Here is a 24,726-nt window from a genome sequence, read left to right on the forward strand (position 1 = left end):
ATTTATATAATGTTTAGAAAATCAAGAATAGGTTGGCTTAATTACAGCCTGGTTATTTAAAATGCACGCAACACATACAAATCAATACACGGTGTAAAAAGCAAAACGCGCTTGCAAAGACGGAAGTCAAGCATTTTATCACCAGGGTCCAAAGGTATCTAAAACGTCAGGAGTTTCTGGTCACTGACAGTTATGCTACTCCTCTGATAAGCCCAGGGGAACGGCAGTACTAGCAAAGTCATCCAGTTGAGGCCCATGTTGGGTGTTGAGGCTGATGTGAGAGTTTAGAAGGAACAAAAGATGAACTAGAGCCCTTGACTGCTTGAAACCAGGACTCTAGCACAGAGGTGGGCAAGTGTACAAACACGGAGAAGGCACACAGCTAGGATAGGTACTGTGGGATGTGTTCGAAACAGCGCTACAGGCATGAGGAGGGGCGGGGACAGTCAGGGGTGTGGACCAAGTGACATAAGGGTCATTTATTGTTCCTGCCCTTCATAACTGGTACACTCGTCAATATTAAATGCACTGGAACGCCTGTGAGAGACAATCCCTAAACATTAATCAGTGTAGCAACTGATTGGTGGATATTTATTCACAGGGACCACATGCCTAGCTTATGTTATAGCACCCATGGGGTAGCATTAATCGACTCTGGCGATTTACTTGGAGGCCGACAGAGTCCAGCTCCTGAAGATGCAGATCCGCAAACGTAAGTTCTTTGTGTGTTCATCGTTCTTTAAGTTCCTGAGCCAAGACTGTCAGACTCAGCCACAGGAATGAAAAACAAGATTTGCATACGCCACACAAGAGTGAAGGACACCGCATTTAGCAGCCACTAAGGGTTCTTTTCCCTGAAGGATATTTTGAGAGTAACTTCGCAGACATCAAAAGGTGGCTGTGTGACTCCATGAGGAGGAGGAAATTGTGTTCTTGATCACATTTGTCTAGTTTATCTAGTCAGTGGACAGGATGATCCTCCAGAGAACCCCAGGTTCAATTCCCAGCACCCGTATGCCCACTTACCATGGTCTGTCGTGACCCTCTTTCAGGGGATCTGATTTTCTCTTCCGGCCTCTGCAGGCACCAGACATACACTTGGTGTCCAGGCATCCATTCAGACAAAACACCCATCCACACAAATAAATAAGGAAATAAAATGTTTTAAAGAGAACTTTACACAACTGGATGTAGAAAGGACCCTCCACATCCCAAACTGTAACAGGTCCCCCAAAAATGGGCTTTCCTTAGCCAGCTAGCAGGTCTGGTGACTGGTCCCTGAAGAGTTGTGACTCCTGTCAAATGGTCAGCTGTGGTCTGCTCCTGTGGGCCAGTCAGGTGTCTTCAGGGTTACTGGCATTGATGAGTCAGTAATGGAGGCTGTCTCCTCTAGATTCTCCCTCACTTCATACCTCCACAGAGCTCCTGCATGGAATGGGACCCCGGAGTACACTTGGACTGCAGTGGCTGAACTCGGGAAGCCCAGGAAACCGTATTTCACAACAGGGCAGCCCTTTGAGCTAGGAGAGCAGAGACAACAGTAAGCTGGGATAGCAGGACCTCCCAAACACCACACCCTCTTCCACTCTCCGTATGGCTCAGCTAGGGGCTCAGATGAGACGCCACAAAATGACAGGGACTTCAAGAGAAGAGAGGAAGCGTATCTCCACTCCTGGCTCGGTCTCCATTTGGAATAAATTTCAGAATAGGAGACAGATTATTTAGCTTTCAATGAATTAAAAAGAAAATAGAATGGACATTGTATTGGCTCTTTTTCAGTGATTTTAATTAACTTTCAGAAGTCTCCAGCCGTAACCTATCATCCTATTAAAGACACAATGTGATGGGGCCTACATACAACTAAATGTTAATTGGTATAATTACCCAGTTAATATTTTAAGACTTGCTGCTTGCCTTTCTGCGCTTCTCGCTTCTTATGCTTGGAGCTCCTTGTGAAGTTTTTTTTTTTTTTTTTAAGAACTTTCTCTTCATCTCCCACAGAGTTATTTTTCACTCTGGGTTTGCTAGTTATTAGTCAGAGATGATAATAATAATTTTTTTTTCTTAAAGTGCAGGCTGCAGCTGAGAATTTCCAAACTGCAGTGACTCACGTCTGGAGTAGTCATTTATCTCCAAATTCAGAGTCAGAACGCTATGCCAGGAAGGGGCTCAGGGCTTCCCACTTTGAACAGAGCATTGGTGTCGTGACCCTCTCACCACGTGGGGTGGCTTTCCTAGGCCAATCAGAGGGAGTGGTTGTGGATCCCACAAAATAGGTCTCAGACGATGTCTCAAGTTATTACGTCCCTCAGACCAGTAGTTTCCATGTTCACCTGGTCCCAGCGTCACTGGACATGTGCTGTCCCAAGGGAACGCTCCATTATTGCACAGTGACAGGTGTTAGTGAGTGCACAGTACAGTCTGAGAGGGGCTGGCCCTTAGCAGGACCCGTCCCGGCCAGTGTTCTACCTGGCTCAGGGACTAGCCTCTCCGGTTTGAGTCATTATTTAATTTTACATTCTTCTTTGTTTGTGCGTCAATAAATAAAGGGGATGGGGAAAAGCTCAGTGGCTAATAGTGTTCGCTTTGTAAGCATAAGGAGCTGAGTTCAAACCTCCAGTCGGTCACATAAAAAGCAGAATGAGCACCCGTATGTAATCCGGCTCTGGTGTGGCAGAGGCAGGCAGAGGCAGGCAGAGGCAGGCAGAGGCAGGCAGGGGCAGGCAGAGGCCCGGGGCTTGTTCACTTGGGAAGTTTCAGGTTCAGTGCAAGACCCTGCCTCAAAGAATAGGGTGGAAAGAGACTGAGAAAGGCCTCCAACATAGACCTCTGACTTTACTTACACACACACACACACACACACACACACACACACGAATGCACACACACGCAACGAGAGAGAGGAAGAGGAGAAGGATAGGGAGGGAGGGAAGGAGGAAGAGAGAGTGGGGAGGGAGGAAGGGAGGGAATAAATATAAGTATTTTAAAAGGAAACAATATTGTTAATGGAAAAAGTGAAACCTGTGTCATTTGCATAATAAAAATGAAACCAGACAAATAGATGATATTTTAGAGTTTTCAGACAACACCAGGAAGCATCTGCTAAGGGAGTCTCTGTGGGGACCAGCCCACTGCTTACCTGGGACTAGAGCAGGCTGGCTTTTCACTGTTAGCTTACATAGTAAATCTGACAGAAGAAACCCAAATCGAAGAACAGTTACTGACCAGTGGTCTGAAGCTCTGGCTCAAAGGTAAATAACCCAACCCAGTCTCGAGGCTTGGAGGCCAGGGCCTCAGCAAAGTCATCATCTGGGGACATGGGCCAGTTTGTGTATGAGATAGCCCAGCAGCTAATGATGGGGGCCAGTTTGTGTGAGATAGCCCAGCAGCCAATGGCGTGGACCAGTTTGTGTGTGAGATAGCCCATCAGCCGATGGTGTGGACCAGTTTGTGTGTGAGATAAAAATAGGAAGAGTTAAAAAAATGCTTACAAATCTTGAAAAGATATACTAATGAAAACAGCTTTCCAAGTAAAACCACATAAGAATCTGGATTAGAAGTAGACTATTTTTGAATGGGAACAAAGTGCTAAAAAAGATGGCGAGACGGAGGAAACAAGGAGGAGGTAGAAGAGAAGGAAATGACCAACCATAGGGTTTAGTTACGAGATGCGATGGGCATCTTCAACAAACCTTTTCTGTTGTATAGTAAAAAAGAGTGATATAGAAGACTTATAGAAAGAGATGATACTTGCTTCCGCTTTTAGCAAGATACCTTGATGCCCAAAACATGTAGCCAAGCCCAGCTGACACCCAGATCTTGGTTTCTTACACCACCCTTGTGTTGAAGCAAGCAGGGCTCCTCCCCAAAATGGGAGAGAAGACATGTAAGATGGGTCTTATCAGGTGAAAACCAGAACAGAGCTTGCAAAAATACAACAATGAAAGTATGTCAAAAGGGTCCAGGAGTCAGCTGATGCTTCCAAGACCAAAGCTGAAACACTCGATCAGAATCAAAAACAGCACTGGGTTGTAATCCAAAGCATCATGTCATCTGTGAGCCTGTGTTGATATCGACTGCACTGATGTACGGTTGCCTAGACTATTGACTACACACACGGATATGAGAAACGGACCTGTCCTTCCTGGAAGAGTCCCCCGTCATCTCTATAGACGTCGTGAATGGGGGACAGTGCTTAAGCAAAGCTGCACACAGTGACTTCCTTTCAAAGAGATAAAAGGACTCATTTTCTAGCAGCCAGCACTGGGGGAGACCATGTCTCAAAAAAGCAGAGTACACAGCTAGGGTAAGTAGGTTCCGTGTAATAGATAAAACTGTAGGACGTCAAGAATAACGAGGGATCTTTGAGGCAGAGCGAAGGCACCGATTACCTATAATCGAGACTTGAACTCACATCCGTTAAGATGAGAGAAGGTAGCCAGGGAGATAAAACCAATGCCAGCTTAGAAATTGTGTAAATAAATGACAGCAGGAAGTGGAACTGGAGGGATGGGTGCGGGAGTGGGTGGTTTTCCACAGACTTCTTCCTATCAGCATAACTAAAAGAAAAATCTAAAAATATATAGCAAGAAAGGTAACTTTTCAAAAGTAGTGTTTTGGAGGCCTGGACTTGTAAAGAAGCGCCGTGTTAAAGATGGAGGCATGGCGCTGGGGAGACAGCTTAGAGGTTAGGAGTGCTTGCTCCTCGTCCAGGGGACCCAAGTTTCACTCCCAGCACCCATTCAGATCCAGGGGCTCGGACACCTTCTTCTAGTCTCCAAGGGCACCTATACAGAAATGGCAGACACTCACACAGACACAGACATCTAAATAAAAATACAAGTTACTGGTTCACAGAGGCTAACAGTTCATGGGAACAGAACAGAATCTTAGACTCAAGTTTATAGGGTCAATTGAATGGTAATGAAGGTGCCTTTAAAATATTACAGGAAAATGGTGGCTCTCAATCAGTGTTGCTCAATAACTGGCCAGCCATATGTCAATAACAACAGCAACAAAAAGACAAAAACAAAGAAACGAAAAACCCCAAGCTTTTAACCCTACCTACATCATACACAAAAATCAATTCAAAATCAAGTAAAAGTGAACATCAGAACCATCGAGAAAACCTAAGCAGTCATTTTTGTGATCTTAATGTAAGTCAGCAGACACATTGAGAGGATGAAGAGCTGGGCTGTGGAGGAAGAGTTTGTCACACTATTTTTTTAAAAAGGCTTGAATCCAAAATATGCTTGGAAAAACTACCTGATGGGCAGGCTGCCGCATACTCTCCATCAGCACTTAGGAGGCTGAGGCAGGACGACAGTGAATTGGAGGCCAGCCTGGGAGGTGGGGACAGCGAGGGGGCATAGCCTTCCTATGGATCAATGTTTAGCAGATAAACATTTTTTCCCTCTGTGTCATGATATATGTATGTATGTATGCATGTATGTATGTGATATGATGTATATAATTACATATATATATATGTATATATGTATTCAAGGTTGATGCTGGGTATCATTCCTTGATTGTTCTCCAGTTTTATCTTTTTCATTTTTGAAACAGGTTATTTGGGTAAACCTTAGGGTCATCAACTCATCCAGGTTGGCTGGCCCATGAGCTTCAGGGATCTAACCTGTATATAATCCCCCACCCCCAGGTATTGGACTTACAGGCATGATGTAAGTCTGTCTAGTTTTTCACATGTGTTCTAGGGACCCAAACTCAGACCCAAATACTGGTGTTGTAGGCACCAAATAGACTGAGCTCCTTCTCACCCACCCCCCAAAAAACTCTGACTTTAAATTGGCAAAACACTTGTATAAATACTTCGCAAAGTAATAATATTTATGGTCAATTCATTTAAAAATATTCAGTATCATCAGTCACCTGATAAATGGCAATTAAGACCATGGTGAAGTACCATTCCATATCATCCAGAATTACCTCAACATTAAGAACTGCAGATTCCAAGTAGTAGTGAAAATCCACAGCAAAACTGGCAGTCATTTACCCCAGGTTTGAGGTTAAATTTGCCCCACCACTTTAGAAGACTCTTTGACCATTTTCTTGCAAAGCTGAACTTTTGCTCGCCATAGGACCAAGTGGTTGATTCTCATTAAGCTAACAGATGGTGTCACATTTTTCACAATGAAAAAAAAAAACTTCATTCAGTCCAAAAACATCCAAAGAGTAAATAAATTACAATACAGACAATAATAGACAGCATGGTAAAAACAAAATGTTGGTAATGGTGTAAAGTCCAAACAGGAAAGACACATATAAGTGTACCACAGTTCAGTTCTTACAAATCTCAAGAACAGCCTAAACTCATCTGTGGTATCTGTGGTGTACCATGACTTTGCCACCTGGTAAATTGCTCTCACAAATCAGAGTCCTCATTTTTAGAAAGTAGGCAGTCATGGTGCATTGTATAACAGGTTTCCTCCAGACTTTAAAAGACTGCATTCTGCTGGAAAGCTCCTTCAACAGGAAGGCAAGCAACTCAAATGAGCTTCAGGAAGTTCCTGAAACTGACCAGATTCACTATACCCCTCCCTGCCAAAGTAAACAATAAAAGCTGAGAGTCCCTCTATGTTGAGCTACAAAGACTCAAGGAAGCTGAGCTACACACACACACACACACACACACACACACACACACACACACACAAGACTTCTAGAGAAGAAGAAAGGCTGCAAAGAAGACCAGACCAGCATCTGCTAGAAGAAACAAAAACCAGCTAAGCTCCATTCAAGAGTTTAGACCAACTGGTGGGTACCTGGTAAGGACAACTCTCCAACTTTTTAAGCTGCCTGTAAGCTGTGCAGTTTGTGCTAGCTTAGTAAGTGGTCATCCATGAAGTGGCTTTGGTGATGTAGTCATCTTTGAGTCATTTCTGCTCCTGTAAGTAACAGCTCAACCATTGTTCACCAAGTTGGACTTTGATGATGTCTGTACTTTGGATGGTAGTGGTTTTCCTATCTGGGGTAAGTAGACTTGTGTATTGCATCTCCCCAAGAAAAGTCTTGTCATACAAGATATTGGGACAGGAACAGATGCTCGACAGAACCAAGGATGAGATGGAGAAAGGAGGAAAGGAGGGAGGGAGGGGAGGAGGGAGGGAAGGAGAGGAGCAGGGAGGGAGAGAGGGATTGAGGCATTGTCCTGGCTACCAGGAGCAATTCTTTCTAAACTAAATCTCTTGTAAGATAACACTTAACATAGCACTTCCTCCATAAATATTAAAAACTTTAACCCCCCTGCTTCATACTCCAATTAAAATAACTTCCCTTCTATAAACAAACATATACTGCCACACAACTATATGTCACTAAACTTCCTGTAGGAAAACAGGAAACAGCACCAGACAAGCTTGCAGCCTGACTCTGTTAGTCACCTAGTGCACATGCACTCAGTTGTATTCGTCAAAGCTAGCAAATTTTCAATGGAAGAGATTAGATGTCTCAATTGGTAGAGCAAGTCGCAAGTTTGACCACCTGCATTTGATCCCCTAGCATTATGGAGCAGTTTCCTCTGAGACTAAAACATTCTTTCCTTCAGGGAAGCTCTTCATTTCAGAAGGTAAACAACTCAGAATAGCTTCAGGAAGTCCCTGAAACTGACCAGACTCACTAGGCTCCTCCTTCCCAAGATTCAAATAATGAAGGTGTCTGAGAGCCACTCTCAGACAAGTTGTCTGGGAGAAGCAAAAACCAGCCTACCTGCCTGGAAGTGGTTTGGACCAACTGAGTCACTTGGAAAGGAGGTTTTCCCACTTGTCAAAATACCTGCAGCTGTGTGTTCCAAGTTTCCAGCTTTTGTGCTGGGGTAAACTTTGGTGATACAGCTGTGTTGGACCAATTTCTGTTCCTGTAAGTAAGCCCTCATCCATACTCCTGTAAGTAACCCCAATAAAACTGGCTCACCAAGGTTAACTTCCGATGTGTACTATGTCTCTGTTTGCATGTTTGCATGTGTATTTTGGTCTGTAGTGGGCTCCCTATCTGGGTAAGTAGACATGTGTGTTGTATCTCCCTAGGGAAAGTTTTGTCAATCAGTAAGTTTCTTCTTGCTGGGGCTATGTGTAGCCGAGATTTAGCATAGTATGTCATTCTTACAAAACTGTACCAAGGTTTGCTGTTATTGCAGTTTGTAATGATTGGTGTCTGCTTGACAAGATCTAGAACCTGGGAAATAGGTCTCTGGGAATGCCTGTGAGGGACTATGGGAAGACTTCCTATGGGAAGACCAATGTTGACTATGAGCAGAACTATCCCCTCGGGAAGAGCTGAGCACTAGCAAGCATTCATTGCTTTCTGTTTCTTGACTAGATACAATGTAACCAGCAGTTTCAGACTCTTCCGACTTTGGCTTTCAAGGTGAGACAGTGGAGTACACCTTGACTTTATTCTGAGCCAGAATGAACCCTTTTTCCTTTAGGTTGCTTTTAAGGCATTTCTTCACAGCCACAGGCAAAGAACAAGCACTGTAACTGTCCTTTTTACTGCTATGCTTAGCGTCCAGGGACAAAAGTGACATCTGTTGAATTGTTACACTTTTACTGCTATGCTTAGCGTCCAGGGACAAAAGTGACATCTGTTGAATTGTTACACTCTGATTAATGCTTGTTCCTTTTGGGACATTTTGCAAGGAGGGTGTTATTGTCAACACTTGACTTGTAATTAGATGTTGATCAGAAGAAAAAAAAACATAATCCGGAATGCTGGATAGTATACAAGGGTGACATTTTGAGACATTCCAGTCTGACTGAAGAAATACAAGGATTCTGATGTGGCTCGTGAGTAGGCTGAAGGGCCAAGAGCAGAAGGCTAAGGTAAAGGTGTGTTGAGGAAATAGTGCAGGTCTTTTCGTCCGTCTTAAAAGGAGCTGAGCTCATGCTGCATATAAGTGGCCTTCGAGCTCTTTAAGTAAGGACTCCTAACATTAAAATATTTGTAAGCCCTGCCACCAAAATAAATAGATTACTTAGTTATAAAAGAGAGCCATGGTGTAGAGTATATTTATCTTAGCATTTTTATTAATGATATTCACATGGATCCATTCATTTAACAGTCTTCATATTTGGAACACAGGTAATTATTAAATGACCGGGGGGGTTATATTAAGGAGGTAACAGCTCTTCTTTTCAAATTATGAACAATTTCACATGCTGACTTCAATATATTTCTAAATGCCAATTTGAATACAATTCACTGTTGAGCGGCCATGATTAACAAGAATTGTAATAATGACTAACAACCAGGTTCTTTCTAACCTCAAACTGTTATTAGATGTTTCTAGCAAAACTATAATAAATATATCACATCATAAAGATACCCTTTTCTGCTACAAATTTATTGAAGTCTTCAGTTGCCTTTAAACCAACAAGGCAAGAGTAATAATAAAAAAATGCTGATTCAATACACTCTGCCAGGCGTCCCAGGCAGCCCACGCATGTCAGTTCTTCAACTCTCCAACAGTCTGACGTATTGTTCTTGCTGACTTCACCAACAGGAACCCAAGACAGGAATACTAGGTGTTCACATAGCCTGTGAGAGGGAATTTGAGATTTGAATCCAGGCAGTCTGAAACCAAAGCCTGAGCTAGTGAATACTCTATTGTAACCAATAGGCAAGAATGGCCTAAAATAGAGGGAATCTAGATTTTCACGACGGAGTAATACATACCCACCGGAAGCTATTTTAAAGAAAGATTTAATCATATATAAAACGTTCCTAAATCCACCAAAGACCTAAATACGAGAAGTGATTCCACCAAATAATTACTCTACTGGGGGTTTGATCCTGAAGGGTTTTGAACTAAATCATCTCATTCATCATCCTAACTCTGAGGTAAGCCCTCTTCTCACCTACACTTTAAAGATGAGAGAAAAGGAAACCCAGAAGACTGAACAAATAGAATTGGCCTGACTCAGCAGTAATTCTCATATATGTATGTGTGTGTGTATACATATACATATATATACATATATGAGAATTATATATACATACATAATTCTCATACATGTATGTGTGTATACATATATATATGTACATATATATATACATATATATATAACTTTATACAGCTCCCTCTTTACCAGTCTGCCACTTTGAGTGTAAAATAAAACATCTATTCATTTACTCACACAGTATTTATGGAGCACTTGATATTATATGATCCAGGTATATTGAAGCAATGGGGATACAACAGTGAGCAGGCAAATGAACTCCCCCCATTATATTCTAGTGAGAAGTGAAGACATCCAACTACTGATTACAGTAAAACTTAATGAGCACGAAGTCAGGAGACGTTCCACGGCGCCTTGGGAACCAGAAGTCTAATTAATTCCCGGCGAGGCAAATCCCTTCTAAATCCTATTATGTGTGTGTGTGTTAGACGTGCACTGAGCACAATTTAGATGATCCACGATCAGATCGTTCAACACATCCTCTTGAGGGAGGCAGGCACTTAGCCATCTCGCATCTACCAGTGACATCGCATGCCACCAATGCTCTAGATTGGGCCAGGATCTGCTAAAAGTAGCGAGCCGTGGTGTGCAGTGATGACTCGAGTCGTGATAGTCTAAGTGTGAGCAAGACAGAGGACAGGCGTGAGCTCTCATGACTTGGGATGGCTTGGGATGGGGAGCGGGAAGCAGTAGTTTACCAAAAGTCACCTGGGATAACCGGTTGTGTTTCATCCAGACCAGCAGTTCAATGATACTAGTTTCTTTTTATACAATTTCTTTTTTATTTTGGTGACAGGTCTTTATGTGGTCCTGGATAACCTTAAACTCATAATCTTCCTGCCTCTTGGTCCCCTAGGTGTGTGCTGCTATAACTGGCTATTCACAGTGGGTGACAGTTGGGAGAGGTGGTTTTTCAAGTCCTCGCACTGTTTGAACAAGGAGAGTAATTGTAGAATAAAAAGCCAAATCATGGGTTAAGGAAAGCTCTTTGAGTACAGGCATCAAAATGTTTCCTCTCTGCTTGTTGCTTTGTCCCTCATGGGAAAGTACTCATAAAATCTTGACCATTTTTAAGTGCACTTGAGTGCTGTTGGGACTCCCCAGCGTTGGAGGTATGGTGGCCCCAGTCACTTCCAGAATCTCCCTCTTGACTTCCTGTCTGCTCTGAATAACCATCTTCAGCCACACACATCCTCTGTCTCCATGCTCTGCCAAGTTCATAGGTGCAGGCTATCACATACTAAATAAAACCTTTAAAACCATGAGCCAGCTCCCTCAAGTCATTCTGTCAAGTACTTTAGCCACAAGGATGCAAATACAGACATTCACTATCTAGCAGTCGTGTGTGTGTGTGTGTGTGTGTGTGTGTGTGTGTGTGTGTTGAATTTCCGTCAACTGTAAGACTGAATAACACTGTTGTGTGCACACACATGAATTCTGTTTATCCATTTGCTTATTGATTGCCACATGATTGTCCCTACCATTTGCCTATGGTAAATCTTGTTATAGACGTATCTAGATATTTCTTTGAGTCCCTACTTTGAACTTTATTCCCAGACACTGGACTTTGGGGTGATAACGTAATTAGATGTTTAAATTTTTTAGGAACTACTGTACTGTTTTCCATGCCAAGAGTTATATGAATGTTCCAATTCGTATTACACTAACACTTGCTATTTTGATTTTCTGATAATAGCCATCCTAGTGGGTATGAGCAATGTGCCCTTTTGGTTTTGAGGGTTTTTTTTCCCTCCTGGCAGTTAGTGATGCGACCTTCCCGTTTGCTTATTGGAGGGCTCTATGTCTTCCTTGGAGTTAACTTATTTTAGAATTTAAATCCTTATAATTTAAATTAATGTCATAACTAATACATTCTAATGTATAACTAATACATACTAATGTATAACATAACTAATACATACTAATACATAAAGTTCATACAGAACTTTATGTTCATTATGCAAGTGATCTGCTATATAAAATATTGGACAGATGCCAAAACTGTATAAAATTCTAACGCTGACAAATTGTCTACTGAAATTTTAACCTAGCAATAACTTAGTGTTGAGTAAACAAGGCTCAAATTATAATTCTCTGAAGGACCTACGGCCGTGGTCAGTGCCAACACAGATCCCATGAAGAACCACAGTCCACAGACATTTCTATTTAGCAATAATTAGTTTTAAATTTCCTGTGGGTCAGATACAGGATGGCTGCTAGATTCTGTGAAATAAATCTAAAGGCCAGTAGCCAACCACATACAAGGTCGCATTCCTGAAGGAAGCATAGCTCTTTGGATATAAGGCTAATTGCGAGATTGCAAGACCAAATAATCAATTCAGTTCTGGAAACACATAGCACTATAGAGGACACGAGTCACGGGACGTTGCTAATACCCTGGAGCGGGGAGATCACTCAAGATAAGGAAGTTCCATGCCTTGTCATATGAAGTAGAAAAAAAGGGATATCCCACCTATGGGTGACAAATTCTAGGGAGCTCCTAATAGGTATTTTCAAGCAACAGGAAAGATTGGTGTGGGAAAAGAAACAGGCATGGTTTTTGAACTAGTGCTAATGAGTGAGCTTGTGGAGCAGAAAGATTTCAAGATCAAGAGAATGAGCTAACCCTGTTGCTAATCATGTAGGTCGTTGTGCAGTGAAATGAGCTAACTCTGAGGAGTTTATGGAAAGTGTGGTATGAAATCTTACAAGGTTGCAATGAAGAAATGACATACTTCAAGGGGTCTCCTAAGCACCAACAGAAGTCAGCTCCCTGAAAACAAAGAAACAGTCTCAGCCCTTGAGTAGCAATCCAAGCTCCTCAGAATCCATGACTGATCTGCTTATTCTTGGGAAAGGATACCCAGGACAGCAGGATCCAAAGACGAAGAAAGCTCTGGGGAAGGCTAGAGGGAAGTTACTAACACAAAGAAAAACAAATGACACCAAAAATAAGCACCGCCTCTGCCTCTCCCAGCCTTGCTACCCCTACCTCACCCCCTCCTTCCTGTCCAAAGAGCAAATGTCTAGTGATCTATATCCTAAAATAAGGATAACCTAAGAATTAACTCAAGGGCTAATTCTGATCAGGTCTGGGTAGGTTCCTGAATTGAGAGGGATTCAGATACTGTATCCAGGCTCAACCGGAAAGAGCGGGGATTGATTAGCTCTGTCTGCTCTGAGCTCACCGGAAGTATAGAACAGGGTGGTCCAAAATGCTAGTATTTTCAAATCCCTAAGGAGAAGTTATTTGAAAAAAAATTTATTGAAGTCTGTGAGAAGAGGGTCCTGCTTAAACTTGAAAGTAGCTTATAACAGTGGAGGTTTAAAGTTCTGTGGCATTTTAATGGCGGCCACATCCAAAAATAAGGAAACTGCTGCACCCCTATTCCAGGGGTGGCCTTCTTTCGCATTCTCTGCCAGGCGGTCTAAAAGCAGCAGGAAAAGATTGGGCTGACTTCTGCTGCATCTAGTGTTTGACTTCAGACGCAGGGACAAAGATAACATGCACGTACCTACCTCCCGTCCTTCCCCCAAGACCTTAATTAAGGGACTGAATGGAGAAATGGCTCCCCAAAGCCTCCACAGGCTTTCCTCTTCTCTTTGACCCCTGACTACTGGTCCCGTGAGTGTTCCTATCACTGCTGGACCAGACGCAGGCCCTCTGGTCCCTTTACCAGGTAACTGTGCCCACTCCCCTGAGGCTCCCGCCCACTTCTCAGAGGCTCGATCCAAGTATGATGGTGATGTCAGCGGCTTCTGGCTCCCTGCCTGCAGCCCACGCTTTCCTCCACAACAAAAATGCTTCAATTCTTCTACCCCTATTGCTTTCAAGTTGCCCGTCCCCAGCCTGCCACAAAGAGCTCTGTTCTCCTTTCCCTGTCTCAGCAGAGACTCAAGGCTGCCCGCGGGGCAAAGGCTGGGGTTGATGGGGGTAGGTGGGCGGGGATAGAGTGGTTCCTGGACTCTCACACACCCTTCTCCAGGCATATTGAGGAAACCAAGGCCCGGAGAAGAGAAGGGATTCCAGGAGACATAGAGTCAATGGCGGAGGTGCAGGTGGGACCTGGTTTTCTGTAGCTTGGTCCGGCCTATTCACATCCATGCTCCTGCACTGCCTGGGGCTGCTACATTTGGTTATTATTTTATACCTTTTTTAAAAAAGTCCTTATCATTTTCCTTTTTTCCTTTCATTCTTCTGTCTGGCTCCCTCTCTCCCTCTCTCCCTCTCTCCCTCTCTCCCTCTCTCCCTCTCTCTCCATGTCCCCCAGCCCCATCTGTCTTTCTGGATAACACAAACTTGGTTTACTCCTTAGACTGTAAGAGGGACCCTGACCAAAGACATTGGGTCAGAGAATCCCCTCCGACTTAGCTGAGTCACATTCCTGTGCCCTCAGAACACCCCCTACCCATCCAGGAAATCTATAGATCTCTGTCCCTGCCCCCTCCCCTTCACACCCCCTTCCCTCCACGCCCCCTCCCCCTATTGGACTCTTTCTCTGGGAGTGCAGCCAAGGGGAATGGGGAGGGCCGGTGGAAGTCACCTGGGAAGGGAGCACTCACTCCCTGGATGCTGATGTTATCTGATGAGGCAGGTCAGTGTGTTCTGCCTCAAATGCTTACCCAGAGACAGGAGTAGGAGTTCGGGTTTTGCAACCAGATACCTGTATAATGTGTAATAAATAAGGAGCACAGGTGATAGGGCCTTTTATTATTTTTCTAATCACAGGCTTCACTTGTGAAATGGGGGCAAGGTGAGTTAGGCATGTCCCTCTGTGGGGTCCTTAGCATGGTGCCTTTGGTGGGCTCACAGTTTAGATGAGGGATGGGGGCTGTGGGGAGTTGACGGGAGATCATCAAATCCACAGTGTTGGTTTCGAGGACAGAATACCACAGAATGAGTAAAGCGTCTCCCAACACAGCCTCAAATGTTCTGTGAGAGAAAAAGGAAAATGTGTACTCGCCAAGTCTAGGTTCTCCCACATCTGGAATGAGGGTCTCTCATAGTAATGAATGGGTCCCCAATGAATGGGTCTCTCATAGTAATATCCCACGCCTTTCCAGGTCTCTCTAGAGTGTGTCTCAAGACGTTTCCATGCAGAAACATACTGTGTGTGACATAAGGATGGTGGAAACTTCCAGGAAAATCTGCCTGTCAGCTCTATTTGTTTAAACACGTTGAAGTTCTGGTTAAGCTTTAGTTTAAAAAACAAAAAACAAAAACAAAAACGAGGTCAGCAACATTAAAATAGGTAATCCTGTCACAAAGTTCTCCAGTCTGGGAAGTAAGATTGTGTTCAGAGTGAAAGGCAGCCCTAACTGGTTCTTACAGGCAGGTCAGCCCTGTAGCAGACCTGGACGGAACACATCCACCAAAACAGATGGATTCAGGGCTGGAGAGATAGGTCAGCAATTAAGAGCACCTGTCACCATGCCTCATGGCCTGAATTCAACACCTGAAACCAGTATGATGGGAGGAGAGAACCAACTCCTGCAAGCTGTCCTTCAACATCCATGCGTAATCATAATCAGACATGCGCATACACAAACACACACACACACACACACACAAATATATTTGGATAAAATGTTGATCTCATCAGACAAATGATTTATCTCACAAAGAAGGGCTAAAATAGTATGCTGCTGGTTACCAAAGACTTGCCAGTCACCACTGCTCTAACTCTCATAATCTTGTGCCTGAATTCATACAGTTTATTGCTCAGACATTCTTATACCAGCGATGGCTCAGACATAGCACGTCTGCCCCTTTGTCCAACCCTATGCTGCAGCAGACATCACTAGTCGACTCTTGTTTTCCACAAAAACTGAACATGACCTATTTCTCAACATGCTGGACAGCCCTTAACAATCAATAAGCGAGCTTGTGGAGTGAAACCTGCCTTTCATCCATGCATCTAAACATCTGAATCACATAAGTAACTCCTTTTGTTTAGATGTCTGACTCACCAAGCAACCTTCTGATTAGGACATAGTTTCCCATGGAGGTTACAGAAACCAGATGGACTTTGCAGCAAACAGGATCGCCTGGTCCTCATGATACAGACATTCCTCACTATACGTAAGCCTCATAAATTTGGTGGTTGCAAATCATTCCGCTTTTATGTAACAGATAACTAACAGTCTAAGAACCAAATTCTGAACCCTGGCAGGTCCACTGAGACAGTGCTTCTAAGGAGAGAGCCATTGAAATCACCATCATTCTCCAGATAAATTACTCATCTTCCCCGTGTCGCTTGACAACACACATCTTTCATTAATTCCAGTCTCTAAAAAGAGTCCTAAGGAGCCCCACGCAAGAGGTTCTGTGACTGAAGAGGCATCTGCTACTCACGCTACAAGAACAGCAGGCCACTTGTTCAGGGTTCCTGATAATATTGTCCAGCAAGCTAAATGGGAAAAGAAAAAAAAAAAAAAAAACCTAAGAAGGTAGGAGGAGCCTTGAAACAAGATCACCTGCATTAGGCAGCTTTCAAACCTCCCTCAGACTTCAAATAGCCACCACCAGGGCATCTCACTGTAGAATTTCCTGTCCATTTCCTGTTTCTTCGAGCATGCTCATGGAGTAAGGAACCATGGAGCCCTCAGCCACATTATCTCCACTCGGCTTTGAAAGTAAGGTAGAGCCTTGCCTCACACTAAGGCCTCAGCTGATGCTACCAGCCTTGTGAATGTACTCCTGAACCTTGCTCCTAAGAGGCCTCCATGAAAGTGGCCTACAGAGGTACTCTTTGCCTCGGAAGTCTGACTCAGACCAGTGTCCTACGTAGAACAAGTTGTTGTTGTTGTTGTTGTTGTTGTTGTTGTTGTTGTTGTTTTAGTGAAAGTCAGCTCTAAAGCAAATGACCTTACCTTGAGGAGAGGCCTCAGTCCTCTCAAGGTGTCAACTTCTGTACTAGAAGAACAGGGTTTCTCTAGCTGTCCTGGGCTGAATCCTCATGTCCAATCCCTCAGGATACAGCCTGGTTTAGTAATAGAGGTGCCTGCATGAAATAGAACCATGAGACGAGCCTCGACCCCTTGGAATTGATGTCCATCTTAGAAGAGGAAATTTTGTCACCCAGACTCCAGGAATGCATTCTCACAGAGAAAGACTATCTGAGCACACTCTCAGAAGGTGGCCATCTGTAAGCCAAGGAGAAAGGCCCAGGGGAAATCAACACAGCCAACACTTTGATCTTGGTTCTCCTGACCTCCGGAATAATGAGTAAACCAGTTTCCGTTGTTTAAACCATCCCAGCCTCACTGTTTTGATGCGCTGCTTTTCTTTCTTCCTTGTTAAAATGGATTTGACTAACCTCAGAAATTATTAGTTGCCGTGGGTCTCTGACTAGGCCTGCAGAGTGTTTAACACTAGATTCTCTGAGTTAACATTGCCCTTTGGACTCAGAGAGAGTGGATTAAGAACCTTATATCTGGGGAGTTAAAGGGATGGTTCAATGTGGGTAAAGACCCTTGTTCTAGCACAAAGAATTGAGTTTAGAGGACCAGCACCCATATCAAAGCCTAGAGTAGGCATGCGAGTCTGTAATCCTCCCACAGGGGAGCTGAAGACAGTTGAGTCCAAAGGGCTCGCTCATCAGTTGCTCTTGTCAGCTCGGTGAGAGACTCTATCTCAAGAATATGGTGGAAAGTAAACAATGGCAGACACCAGTGTTGACATATTGCTCCATACACACATGCGTGCTCTCTCTGTCTCTCTGTCTCTGTCTCTGTCTCTCTCTCTCTCTCTCTCACACACACACACACACACACACACACACACACATACACACACACACTGTGGTGTTTGAATACACTTGGCCCAGGGAGTGGTACTATCAGGAGGTGTAGCCTTGTTGAAGGAAGTGTGTCGCTGTGTAGGTGGGCTTTAAGACACCCCATCCCAGCTGCCTGAGAACAGTCTGCTCCTGGATTCCTTTGGATGAAGATGTAGAACTATCGGATCCTCCAGCGCCATCCCTGCCTGGATGCTGCCATGTTCCTGCCTTGATGATAACGGACTGAACTTCTGAACCTGTAAGCCAGCCCCCATTAAATGTTGTCCTTTATAAGAGTTGCATTGCCCTAATTAAGACAGACAGACAGATAGACAGACAGACAGACACACACACACACACACACACACCATGCAAACATATATTACACATGCTAACCAACGCAGAACTGTCTCGAATCTTTATGCGAAACTCTATAGCAGCTCCAAGCCCCACAGCATGGGTCTTGTGATGGTCTTCGCACCGACTTCCACTGAACCGTCAACGTTCCCTCTGCTACAAGTCCACTCACATCTTAACCCTTCTTATTCCTCAATTAAGACCCAAGGAGCTTCGCACTGGCTGTGTCCTTTCTCTGGAATGTTGTTCTCCCAGAATCTGCTTGGCTAACTCCACAACCTCTTTCAAGTCTTTGCTGAGATGCCGCCATCTCAGCCTGGCCTGTTCTGAATGCCCAAGACCATCTTCCTGTATTAGCCAGTTTCCTATCACGGTGGGGGGAGAAAGTCAAGAAAACTACTTAAGAGGAAGAAAGGCTTGTTTTTAGATTATCCCTTTAGAGCATTCAGGTTTGGGATGGTGGGTCCATTACTCTAGATCCGGCTCTGGTAGAGCCGATACCCTCACCTCATGATTGGGGTTGGGGCAGGGTCCGGGAAAAGGTACGCTGTTCAGCTTGGCCCCGCCTCTTAATATTCCATTCCGCTGTAAACTCATTCATGCAGCAATCCCTTAATCAAGTCAGCAGCCACATTGTTCAGTCTCAGTAGCGCCACCAGCTGGACCAAGTCCTCAACACGCAAGCCTTTTGGGAGACACTTCCAGATCAAAACCATAACGCGTCCTAACTTCTATCCCTTCCGGACATAGCTCCACCCCCCATGCCCATGTGCCTCTCTCTCCACAGTACTTGTCATCCTTTAGGTTTGAGGTATTATTTACTTTATGTGTAGTTCAGTGCTTCTCCTGCCTCTGTACACTGTGCAAGTCCCAGAAAACCAAAAATATTACAGATATGCCGCCAAGTATGTATAACAGTACTTATCACCGAATAGGTACTTAATAAATATTTGTTAGTGAGTGGGGTTATATTTTCCACAGTTAGGTTAAAATGAACAAGCTTAGAGTTTTCCCGAAGCCATTAAAAGCACTATAAGATGTCTCAAGGGCTTGACTTTGTTCTGTGTTGAAATATAGATGAGATGGTTGACTTCTAGGTCTATCAGGATGAAGGTGGCCACACCAAGATTCTACCAGATTACTGGGTTTTTTTTAAGGCCCCTAGTGGATGGAGTGTGCAAATGCACATACATCTTTGTTACCTGCTATTAACTCCCTCTCCCCCAAATCATCTGAAACCACCAACAAGCTTAGTTAGAGCACAGAAAAGTTTAGCCAGATACACTACCATTAAAGTGTGTGTGTGTGTGTGTCCAGACATGCCACCATTAATATATATAATATTATTATATATAATGTATATATAATATATAAGATATATAATGTATATAAGATATATAATGTATATATGTGTATATGTGTATATATATATACGTATATATATGTGTGTATATATACATATATATATGTATATATGTGTATATATATATATATATATATATATATATATATGTCAAGGTTTCTATTCTTGCACAGAACATCACGACCAAGAAGCAAGTTGGGGAGGAAAGGATTTATTCAGCTTACACTTCCACATTGCTGTTCATCACCAACGAAGTCAGGACTGGACCTCAAGCAGATCAGGAAGCAGGAGCTGATGCAGAGGTCACAGGAGCTGATGCAGAAACCATGGAGGGATATTATTGGCTTGCTTCTCCTGGCTTGCTCTCTCTCTCTCTCTTTTTTTTTTCTTTTTTTTTTTTTTTTCGGAGCTGGGGACCGAACCCAGGGACTTGCGCTTGCTAGGCAAGCGCTCTACCACTGAGCTAAATCCCCAACCCCTCAGTTTGCTCTCTTAAAGAACCCCAACTACCAGCCCAGGGACAGCACCACCCATAATGGGCTGAGTCCTCCCTCCTTGATCAATGCCTTACAGCTGGATCTCATGGAGGCATTTCCTCAACTGAGGCCCCTTTCTCTGTGATGACTTCAGCTTGTGTCAAGTTGACACATAAAACCAGCAAGTACTATATATGTGTGTATTACATATTTTATATACATAATATACATATGTATATTACATATACACATACACATACATATATGTAATATACACACATTATATATACACATGTATATATGAGTGTATAATGTATGAGTTCACCGAATTCTTCAAAGAATCAGAAGGGTTGGTCAGAAGTTCAGGCAGGGTGACCTTACTGATCAAAAAGTAAACCAAAGGTTTTAGAGAATTTTGAGATCTTGGAAGACAGCATGGACCAATAATTTTTTTTTTTTGAGCTGAGGACCGAACCCAGGGCCTTGTGCTTGCTAAGCAAGTGCTCTACCACTGAGTTAAATCCCCAACCAGACCAATAATTTTTAAAAGCTAAGAAAGGACATCATTGACCACCAACAAGTTGGGAATAGTCTTCTGGCTGTAAAAAATGTTCTTATTTTCCTGTCTGTTCAAGTACCAAATTCATCTTGTGACTTCTAATTCTCTCAGAGAAGAGCATTATCCCCAAATGGGATAATCAGTTTTCAGATTGTTCAGTTTCCAGATTGCTCCTTCTACCCCAGGGAAGACTCAGTTGAGGATACAGCAGTTCTGCTATGTCATAGAGGATGTTCTCTGGAAACACTGTAACCACCTCTTGCATGTGTCAGTGATTCCTTTCCAACCCTCACCAGGAATCCTAGTATCTCCTAGTGAACAACTCTAGACACCCAAAGTGAAGCTCTGGAGGGACCAGGAATGGGGGAGGGGCCACCAGAAAACAAGTCCCCTCCACAGAGCTTTGCCGCTGCATTTATTGTTGCCAGTGGACAGAGATACTCACATAATCTCTCCGTCATCTGCCAATCATCTTCACAATATGCCCACACAATATTCAAGCTTTTAGCAAACAGAACATGGCATCTTCCTCTCTTTAGTTTCTTCCTCCCCCTTCAGGAGTCTATATTCTAGTCAGAGAGATGTAAAAAAAAATGGATCTCTGACTTCTGGGGGCTCCCCCTCCAGCAGGTAGGAATGACTCTACAATGGGCGACAAATTTCAGTAAAAGAAAGGTACATAGTGTCTGAAAAGCCCAGAGGAGGACAAAGACTGTACTCAAGAGAGGGGCATCTGAAATCTTTCCCCAAAGAGCTTCGTGTGAATTCTCTTGGAAGTTTAAGTTTGCCAAGGAGAAAGGAGTTAAAGTCTCTTGGGAGCTGAGGCGGTGATGAGTCCGGTGGATAGAGCATTTGTCTCGCAAATGTGAAGCCCTGTGTCTCAGATCTCAGAAGCCACAGAGAGCCAAATGCAGTAGTGCCTGTCTGTAATCCGGTTGCTCCTGTGGTAAAAGGAGAAGCTGAGACCGGAAGAACCCTGGGGACGGGCCAGCTAGCTTTCTGTACAAAGTTGAAGATGACAGTTATGTCTCAAAAGAGGTGGGCTGCAAGGACCAGCACCTAACACACACATGCATACGCAGACACACATGTAATCAAAGCCCCTTGATTTAACTGGCTGATACAGAGACTGCTGTGAAGGAGTTTTCCATAGGATGCAGCATTCAAATAACTAGTTAATGAGGCATAAAGTCAGCCAAAAAGATTAGTTGACACTGGGGAAACCAGAAAGGGGAAGGACTTGACTGATTTCTTTCACCCACGTGTGGACAAATGGAGCAGTGTGGAATGGTAAAGAACTCCGGATAAGCCAGCCATATTCAGAATGATTGGCCCTCCAGATTATGACGTCAAGCAGCAGGCTCCGCCCCCTCCGCTCCCCCCCACTCCCCCACCCGCGCGCTCATATTCTATACAGGGCACACCTCCTGGGAGTCGGTGGCTACAGGATAAGCTCTGGGGTCTTGGAGTCTTAGGACCTGCTACTATTTGCAGAGCTTGTGGAAGGTGTCCGGGCCCTGGAGGTACTAGGAGCTCACTGCTTTTCCTGTAAGACAGATCCCACAAGCCGGGAGGGGAGGGCCTGGGTGAGGTACTCTCACTATCCAGGATCAGTTCAAGATAGACGACTCTCCCATTAGCTTAGTTCTTAGGCTAATCAAAGAGTGAGAAATGGAAGTTACATTCTTGGTCATTCTCGCCCAAGTTTTCATTTTATTCTGAGAAACCAGGATTCCAGAGACTTGAGTGAGGTCTCACAAAGTGACAGAATTGAGACTGGGAAGGAAAAAAAGATTTATTTAGTTCTAGGGCATAGCCCCTTACCTCAACAAACACCCTACTTCCTGGTTTACCACTTCTCCATTTTCACGCAGAATAAAGTGAGTGAAGCAAAGGAAATGTCTGTGGGTAAAGGCGACCCTCCGTGGGATCAGGATATCCGGCTAGATGGACCCTCAGAACCATTTTAGCCAGACACCCTCCTGGAGACCAAAGGCCAGCATCAGTCCAATGCCAGAATTCCATTAGCTAAGCGCTGCTCCTGGTGAGCTCTGGTACCCTGTTGGCTTCTGTTCAGAGACTTTGCCAGTTGGAAAACCTGTCATGATCACCCAGGGGTTGGGCTGACTCCAGCTGCTGCAGCCCCACTCGGTCTAACCGCACCGGAAGTACAGTGCCCTCCTGTCCTCCAGAAAGACGCACTTTTACCCCAGTCAGATCTCACCTCTGCAATATTTCCTGCAGCACCTCCCCAGAGTCAGTCTTTCCCCTTCTGCGGCTTATTACTCAGGCTTAGGTTCAAATGCTCTTCCTCAAATACTTGAAAACATTTCCACATACTCTGATCAGTTATAGTCACAGGCCTCTCTTCTCTCCACCAAATACAGTGCTCTATGTCTTTCCAGCTCTGCTGTGGTGTCACTGACAAAACAGTTGGGGAAATTCAAGACATACAACTAGGATGTTTTTGCCTCTGTTATGAAGTGATGACCTGTACATGCACTGTGAGAAAGCTTGAGGCTGGCCCTGCTGTCAGCGTTCAGGTATATAGTGCAATATTAGTCATCATCATGGCCGTGCCAAGCATTGGATATCCTGAACCTATCTGAGGCCATTTATATCTCTAAAGCAGCTTATGATTCCGAATATGTAGCAGAGTTGACAGGAGCCAACATGAGACCCAGTCAGCAACACTTTGCAGATTCAAAATGGATGCAGGTGATGGGACTCTTAAGAGATGTCCTAAGAAAGCCTGGTGTTTCCACACATAACAGTTCTTCATGGAGACCTACTCCTAGGGATGACAACGGGCTGTCAGAAGCATTGCGTGCTGCTGCAATTGAGATTTGTGTCCCCCGCGTCTGTGCAACTTGAAGGCTTGGTCCCCAGTCTGTGTTGAGTGCTGGCTGAGCCTTTAGGAACTGGAGCCTCCTGGGAGGAAGTGAGGTGTTAGGCTATTGAGATAACGTGTCAAAATGGGCTATAGAACTCTGCCCCACCCCTCTCTTTCTCATTCTGTCTGTCTCTCTGGCCTCTCTGGTTCTCTCTCATTCTCTCTGTCTCTGTCTCTCCCTGAGTATGTATATGTGAGTTTGTGTGTATGTGGGGGATATGTCCTGGAGCAAATGAAAAATCTGAGTCTCATTTCTTAGGTGCCATCCACATCGTTCTGAGAGTAGACTCTCTCATTTTGCCTGGAAACCCTTTGAGTAGGCTGGACAGCCTAACAAGGGAGCTCTAAGAATCCCTCCAGTTCTGTCTCTCCAGCTCTGGGACTTCCACTATGCACCTCCATGGCCAGTTATCTGCATGGGTTCTGAAGAGCAAACTCAAGTCCTCATGCTGGGGGCCAGGGTGAGGGAACAGTGGTTGACTGACTGAGCCATCTCCCCAGATCCCTCCCAGCCACCATGAGGTGGGTGTATTCCTCTGCCTATGTACTGCCTAGACGGGACCCCAAAGCAACAGGGACAACTGACCTTGTCTTGGAACCTCTAAAATTACAGATCTAAGTAAACCTTTATTCTTCATAAGCTGTCTGCCTTAGGTATTTGTTACAGTAACAGAAAAACTGACCAACAGAGCTTTCCTTTTGTCTTCCAGTCAGTGTATACAGAGAATGTTTTGGGCACAGGGAACACCCAAAAGAAAGACAGGTTCCTTGTTTAAAGTAGAAGAGTGGTGATCTCAACATGTCTGTAGTTATTCCTTTATATCCACGCCCATTGATTAAGAGGAAGAAAAACTGGATTAAAAACAAAACACAAAGATGAATTAACATTGTTCTACCATTATTTCTCAGATACTATTATGCAACAACGATTTGCATGGGGTTGTGAATAATCTGTGACCTAAGGGTATTTACAAGGAAAGGGGATGTAAGCGGTTCAGCTGGAGATTTGTAGGAGTGTCTAAAGACTTCTGTATCTTTTTCAAGAGACAGCTGTGCATATAAATTATCCTCATAGGTACGAACTATTGGTAAAATAACAACAATCTCAAGTTTGATGAAGAGTTAAAGACAGCTGTTGGAAGGGAGAGCTCAAGGTGGGTCTGATTTAAAAGACAAAAACAGAGTCTCTCTCACTCTGTTTCCCAACCAGATTCATAGTGCTCCTGCCTCAGCTTTCTGAGAACTAGAATTATACATTTATTTCCAGTACACCTGGCTGGAGAGGTTGATTTTAAAAGTTTATTTTATTTTATTTCATGT

At 44.0% G+C, this 24,726-nt stretch overlaps 2 long non-coding RNA genes across 2 annotated transcripts; one reads left to right on the forward strand and one right to left on the reverse strand.

The window, feature by feature from the left end:
• Positions 1-19,675: 19,675 nt before the first annotated feature.
• Positions 19,676-21,846, reverse strand: LOC108349024 (uncharacterized). The gene is made up of 3 exons (XR_015645182.1): positions 21,776-21,846; positions 20,959-21,082; positions 19,676-19,790 (listed from the first exon to the last, which is right to left on the reverse strand). It is a non-coding gene; the product is annotated as an uncharacterized LOC108349024 (long non-coding RNA).
• Positions 21,847-21,937: 91 nt separating this feature from the next.
• On the forward strand, positions 21,938-24,046 carry LOC120098947 (uncharacterized). Its single transcript, XR_015645184.1, has 2 exons — positions 21,938-22,061; positions 23,666-24,046. It is a non-coding gene; the product is annotated as an uncharacterized LOC120098947 (long non-coding RNA).
• Positions 24,047-24,726: the final 680 nt, after the last annotated feature.

This window comes from Rattus norvegicus, chromosome 20 (assembly GCF_021556685.1).
Source record: "Rattus norvegicus strain SHRSP/BbbUtx chromosome 20, alternate assembly SHRSP_T2T, whole genome shotgun sequence".
In the NCBI taxonomy this organism is placed as follows: Eukaryota; Metazoa; Chordata; class Mammalia; order Rodentia; family Muridae; genus Rattus; species Rattus norvegicus.